A 7,166-nucleotide genomic window follows, 5' to 3' on the forward strand; every position below is an offset into this window, starting at 1 on the left:
CTATCCCATTCCTCCACACTTGTCACCACCTAATATGTATATTTTATTTAATTACATTCTCTTATTAATTGTTTTACCCCTAATAGAATATAAGTTCCATGGAGGCATACATTATAGTCTTTTACTTCTAATGCTCTCTCTCCAGGGTCTACTGGAGCATTAGCTCCTGACACATATAAGTCACTTAGTAAATATTTGTTGAATGCATAGACATTTATGGGACTAAAGTGTTGGGGTATTGTTTATCTCTCTCAGGGCACTGAGTCTCCTAATAATAAACTCTTCTCTCTTCTCTTCTCTTCCCTTCTCTCCTTTCTCTCTTTCTTTCTCTATCTCTCTCTCTCTTTTTTCCACAAGGCTAAATTGCTTGTTAGTTTGCCTGTTTGCTAGTTGACAGATTTGTAGGATGACACAGAATAAAATTTTCCCTACCAGACTTATATATACAGCTCACCATTCTCACCTATCTAATAATATAGAATAGAAAAATAAGATTTAGTTGTGGGCTTGGGGTCTCCAGTGTTGCTGGCCTCTGATGTCTGACCCTCATCTAGAAAAAGAGTGTTTTCCATTTGGGCCAACAGTGTTACGGAGTAACACTGGGAGTAAAAAATCATCTCAAAGAAATTTTCATCTGTATGGCTTTGACTTCCGTGCATTTATTCTCCAGATGCCTGGGGTGGAGAAGAAGAGTGGAATGCAGGACAGGATAGAGACATGATGAGTCCTTGGTCTTGGCCATCATTCAATATCTTTTTCTCCTTGGATATGGGAAATTGAAAAGTTAAAAGACGAATGCTCAGAAAATACAATAAACAGAAACAACTTGATGAAGACCAGATTCCTTATTCCACATGTAATCCATCAGGTTTTCTCACATTATTTTTTTTTAAAGTGCTAGAACATTCCATTCAAAGAAATAAAATAAGTTCATTTATAGTATAAAATAAATATGCACAAATTCTAGAAGATGACACAAAACTTTTTCCTTTGTTTTGGGAGATCCTCTGTAATGCTCTTTTTCCCTTTCCGACAGGAACCACAATAGGGTCAGCAAATTGTGACATTTAAATCAATTTTACTGATTACAGGAGAAAAATGGAACACCTGCAAAATCTCTTTTAAAAACCTTCTTTTTCAGAGATTAACCGGCCTTGCTCTTTATGTTTTCGATAGAGAGTAAAGAAAAATTTGTGATCTAGTGTCTTGATTAGGTAAGAGAAATATGAGAAATACATTCAGGTGTTACCAAGGGCCCATAGTTTCTTACAAGTTCTTTCTGATCTAAAGTGCATTTCTTTTTATTAGTTTACTCCTTCTGAACTGAAATCTTTGATTTCTTTGCACCACCTCTCCGTTCTCTCCCCCAGCTCTTCCCCTAGTATCTGAGGAACGATTCCTTGCAGAATCCTCCTACAGGGGACAAAATATCACTTAAAGAAATCTGATAGAGATAAAAGTATATGAATTCATTTACTTAAGTTGTAAAACGTGATGCAGGTCTAGTTGTTCTCAGACATTGTGAAGATTACGCATTTTTAATAAAAATCAACATTATTGACAAGGATGAACTTTGAGCATAATCTCATGAAAAAACCGACCACGGCTAAGAAGTTTGAGTCCTTATCATCATGTGCTCTAAATGTTAAAGGAGAAAGAGAAGTTCTCAGGTGCTCAATGAAAACTGTTCTCATTCTCTATAGCTCCCTCCAACCCATATTTCATGCCCTAGAGAACATCCCTGGCTAAATACTGATCGACTGAATGTAGTATCTGGGAAGGTTTCATCAGCAATAATTCTAACACTCCTTTAAAGACCTAGTCTGACCACTCAATACTCTTAATACATCCTACTTTCCCACCTCCATGTCCAAACACTTTAGGGAGGATTTAAATGCCACTTTTTCTGTAAAGTCATTATTGCCTCCCATCATGAAATCAAGTCACAGTCTCTTTCCCTGAACTTCCTGCCTGTCTGTCCCTCTCCCCACACCTCTAATTCTTTTTCTTTTCTTCAGGTGAGCTCTATGACAGTCCCCACTGTCTCATGCCACAAACCCTTTTATACCTTGTGTTAAGCTTGTTTACACACCTCTTCTCCACCTGTCTGGAAGATGAGTTCTATGGAAGAGGTGTTTATCTCCATTTATTCAAATGATTACTAAGGTAACACTTTCACCCAAAAGTGTTCTTGGCTTGGGGGACAGACACAAGGTGGCTTCCCACCTGTAACTGATGTCTGCTAAATGCACCAAAGCATCTCTTGTGCTGGACCAGTGGGAAAAGAGGAAAGTTTCCTTTCTCTACAGCCAGGGAATAAGCTCATGATAACAAAGAAGCCAGCAAAATGAATTAATGCTAAAGACTAATTAATATCTTTTGCAAAGATGTTTATAAGCTTCCCAAGAGATAGATTCAGTGCCTAGAAATAGGGATCCTGTCAGTGCTGGAGCTGACAGTTTGTCTACAGCACACCCCTCCCAGCCTGAGCGGCTTTTAAAATGGATTGTTATGATAGATTCCATCTGGTGAAAATGGAAAGAAAACCATGCAGATTTTTCATTACAGTCCCCACATTGGCATAATGGCCAACTGGCAGAGTGTGCATTCAAGGTTTCTCTATTTTTCTCTCCCTTCTCATAAGCTATGGAAAGTTCTAAATTTTAAAGAACAAGGCTATATTTCAGAGGTGCCAGAGTGAAATTCTATGCTGTTCTCTCTACCTCAAGCTTAAGTAACTCTTTAATAACCGATTATAATATAGCTAAAGAAAATTCCCCAGCTTTGAAAACTTCTGCTGTAGGCACTGGTCTTCCAGGAAACACAAGGAAAAAGAAAATGGTTGAGATCAGTAATCACAATTTAATAAAAAATAGACAGCAAAAATTTTCAGAGTGTTTTGTTTGAACAATCTGAATCAGTGTCACCATGAAGTCATGATAAAAGTACAGATTCCTGGGCTCCATCTCAAATTTACTAAGTCAGAGTCTCTGATACTAAAGCTTTGGAACGTGAAAATTGGACAAGTTCCCTGGATGATTCTAAATTTTAAGAATCCCTTAGGTAAGGGTATGGAAAGAATACTGAAAGTTTCTAGAAGGAATCTTCATTTAAAAATGTGCTTCTTTTTATCTTTTTGGATAATTTATAGAAGGCATGATTTTTTTTGAATTTTATTTATTTGTTATACAGCAGGTTCTTATCAGTTATCTGTTCTATACATATCAGTGTATATATGTCAATCCCAATCTCCCAGTTCATCCCACCACCACCACACACCCACCCCACCACCCCCCGCTTTCCCTCCTTGGTGTCCATACATTTGTTCTCTACATCCGTGTCTCCACCCCTGGAAGGCATTATTTTGAAAATCTGAATTTAGATCATTGTTTTTCTAAGAATTTAGAGAAGGGTAAGATGTGTATTTAAAATTACTTTGAGGTACTTTCCCTAATATTCATAGATTGAATAAATTAAAAGCAATGCAATTAGGTGGGCATTAAAGGACTTAAAAAGCCAAAAAAATCATATATTCTTGCATAAAGTTTATGAATTTGAGATAAAATCCTAGAAATGATTATAGGGAGTGAGTTGTCAACTTATGAAGCCAACAGCTTGGAGGCTTTTTGAGCAATTGAAAATGAATTTAACAGTGAAAATATTTATTGTCCTTTGGCTGAAAACGTTATTTGAAATGAATATGTTTGGCTTGGGAGAAATTTGTGAATGTATAGTGGATTATGGGGCCAGTTCTTTTTAGATTTATAATATTTCAGATACAATCTGCAATATTCTACCTGAGGGGAAAAATGCTTACTAGCAAGTACTCCCAGCCAAGTCACTTTAGATTCCAATAACTTTGCTTTACAAGAATTTTTTTTTTTTTTTTCCCGGTACGTGGGCCTCTCACTGTTGTGGCCTCTCCCGTTGCGGAGCACAGGCTCCGGACGCACAGGCTCAGCGGCCATGGCTCACGGGCCTAGCTGCTCCGCGGCATGTGGGATGTGGGATCTTCCTGGACCGGGGCACGAACCCGTGTCCCCTGCATCAGCAGGCGGACTCTCAACCACTGCACCACCAGGGAAGCCCACAAGAATTCTTTTCTATAAAATGTGTATGCTTGTTCAATTTTCCCCTTGGATTTTTCTTTTTCTCTAACAATTCTCTTTAGCTAAATTCCAAGCAGATGGAAGAATAACTTTGATTATAATGGAAAATATACAAATGTGAGAATAATAACAATCGTTTTATTTTGGGTACAGATCTCTTTTTAAAAAATTTTATTTTTTTTTTTTTTTTTTATTTTTTTTTTTTTTGCGGTACGCGGGCCTCTCACTGCTGTGGCCTCTCCCGTTGCGGGGCACAGGCTCCGGACGCGCAGGCTCAGCGGCCATGGCTCACGGGCCCAGCCGCTCCGCGGCATATGGGATCCTCCCAGACCGGGGCACGAACCCGTATCCCCTGCATCGGCAGGCGGACTCTCAACCACTGCGCCACCAGGGAGGCCCAAAAAATTTTATTTTTATTAAAAAAAATTTTTATTAAAGTATGGTTGGTTTATAATGTGTAAATTTTTACTTTTTTTAAAATTTATTTTATTGGATACAGATCTCTTTATGAACAAAATGCTTAAGCTCACTACGAACTTTCAGGTAAATGTGGAGAAACTATTTTGTAGTTTGAGGAGGGAAGGAAAAGGATATTTTGAAAATCCAATGTCTATCGGTCCTCTTGCTGAGGTGTTAAGTCTGATTTAAGTGTGCAGACAGTGCAAAGACAAGTCCAAAGGGCTTCAGACAGTCATTTGACACTGTGATAGCTCAGGTGGCCCAGCTGATCATGTTTCCCCAGGCAGAATTAGAAAGTGTAAGTTTTTATAAAATTTTAATTTGATATTGGTTTTTCCTTACTGGTTTAATAAGGTAAATCCATCTTTACTAACAGCAATCTCACACATACACTCTCTCTCACAAGCACAGAGAGACTGAAATATTAAGGATTCTAGAAATAAGGTCTTCAGAATCAATAGACACAGTTAAAATGATATGGTAGATAGCATTCCCTAGAATCTTCATAGTAGAAAAGCCAAATATGAGGAAACACAGCTATTTGAATTGGATTTGCGGAAAAGTTCTGATTGTGTGACATTTCTGTTATAAAACATAAGAACTGTCTCAGAAATGATTTATTCCAGGCTCCTCTAATACCCTAGCACACATTTTGTACTTATTGCATATGATTATTTCATAATAGCCTTAAACACAAATTATGGCACAGAGACTTTGAGTGGGTTTGTTATAACAAATTAGTCTTTGGGAGACTGAATAACTGGCAAATGGATGAGGAAGTAGTTTGACATCTCAGTTCTTAGGAACTGTGGGGTAAACTATCTCTTTTATATTGTTTGTACCTTTTATAGCATTTAGCAAGGTAAATGATGGTAAACTTGATTTGATATGATCTAAATCTGAAATATTGTGACATTTCTTGGCTTAAAAACTTGATCCAGCAGCCACATAATCAAAAACTTTCCCCAATATTAACTTTCTATTTATATCTTTCACATTGTTTTTCTTTACACACAAAAAACAGCTCGTGTTAAGGCCATCAGTTACTGCCATCAAATTCTAAATTAATTACAAGCCAAGTAAGTGACCAAAGACACTGACCATTTCAAAATCTTTATGCTCCTTGAACTTTCTGAAGCACTGAACACTGATAGATAATTGGTAATAAAATTTCAATAAATGAAGATTCTTTCTATTATTGACCTTGAATCACACAGCTTCTTCTTCCTGTTTTCTCTTTTGTTCATTTAAATACTACTTTGTTTGCATTTTCACCAGGAAAAACATGAAATTACACTGTATACAAAATTGTGAAAAATAGTATGGTCCTGAGAGGTACAAAATTAGTGATGACATTTTTTTTTTTTTTTTTTTTTTTTAGCAGTACGCGTGCCTTTCACTGTTGTGGCCTCTCCCGTTGTGGAGCACAGGCTCCGGAAGCGCAGGCTCAGCTGCCATGGCCCACGGGCCCAGCCGCTCCACGGCATGTGGGATCTTCCCGGACCGGGGCATGAACCCGCGTCCCCTGAATCGGCAGGCGGACTCCCAAGCACTGCGCCACCAGGGAAGCCCCTTGATGACATTTTTTAATGCAAAAATAGTTAATTAGTTAATAAGTTTTCCTTCAGACTACGAGAAGGTATCTTTATAAAAAAACTGGACAAAGAACAAAAGGCATTTGTTTGAGGTTTTCACAGCACAACTGCAATCACTTTATTTCTGCTTCCCTAACTTAGCAGATAGAGTGAAGAAAGGTTGGCTGTATTACCACCAGTGCAGTTTATTTCTTCAGATTCAATAAATGAAATTCACAGTGGTTTCTGGAATTTCCATTACTGTACACTGGCACCAAGCATAGAATAACAAACACATTTTATTTGGTTTTATTCAAGAAAAGTAGGTTTGTATTACACTTCTTCAGTACTTTAGCTATGGTAGTCAAACAATAGCACCAAACATTTTTTTCTTTAGAGTTTCTTAAATTTTTTTTTGATCCCTCAATTAGGAATGGCATCCTTTTAGTAGAAAAAGAAGGCATCTTATCCAAAATTATGAATATGGAAAATATGGATGTGGTTTCTAGCCAGGAACATGATATTCCAACACGAACACGAAAAGAACATTGTTATACAACACCCTAGCTGTTTTTAAAAGATCTGCTAAAGAAAAAGTCAGGCTTTCAATTACAGGTCGTGGGACAAGATGTACACATTGTAAGGTTGAATCATAAAAAGAACTCGCTGGTTTAAAAAGTAAGAAACAGTGAGATATAACCAATAACATTTATATAAATTAAAAATGTGTTAATATAAAGATACATATTTTAAAGGAACAAATACAAACCAAAAGGTGTATATTAGATTAAAAGTATTGCTCATAAGGAGGGGCACAAGAAAAGCGAATGGTAAAAACTGCAAAATATTAACAAAACACAAGAGAGGCCTATATGGACAATTAACACAATCAGCCACACTTGAAGTCTGGCTAAATAAACAAACAGAATGCCAGTTTCCTGATTCACTGAGATGTGTTTGAGGCACATTTCTTACTTTAAAAAAAAGGCACTTCTTTTTCTTTTTTTATACTTATTTATTTGGC

The sequence above is a fragment of the Mesoplodon bidens genome (genome assembly GCF_964165515.1).
Source record: "Mesoplodon bidens genome assembly, chromosome: 11".
NCBI lineage: Eukaryota > Metazoa > Chordata > Mammalia > Artiodactyla > Ziphiidae > Mesoplodon > Mesoplodon bidens.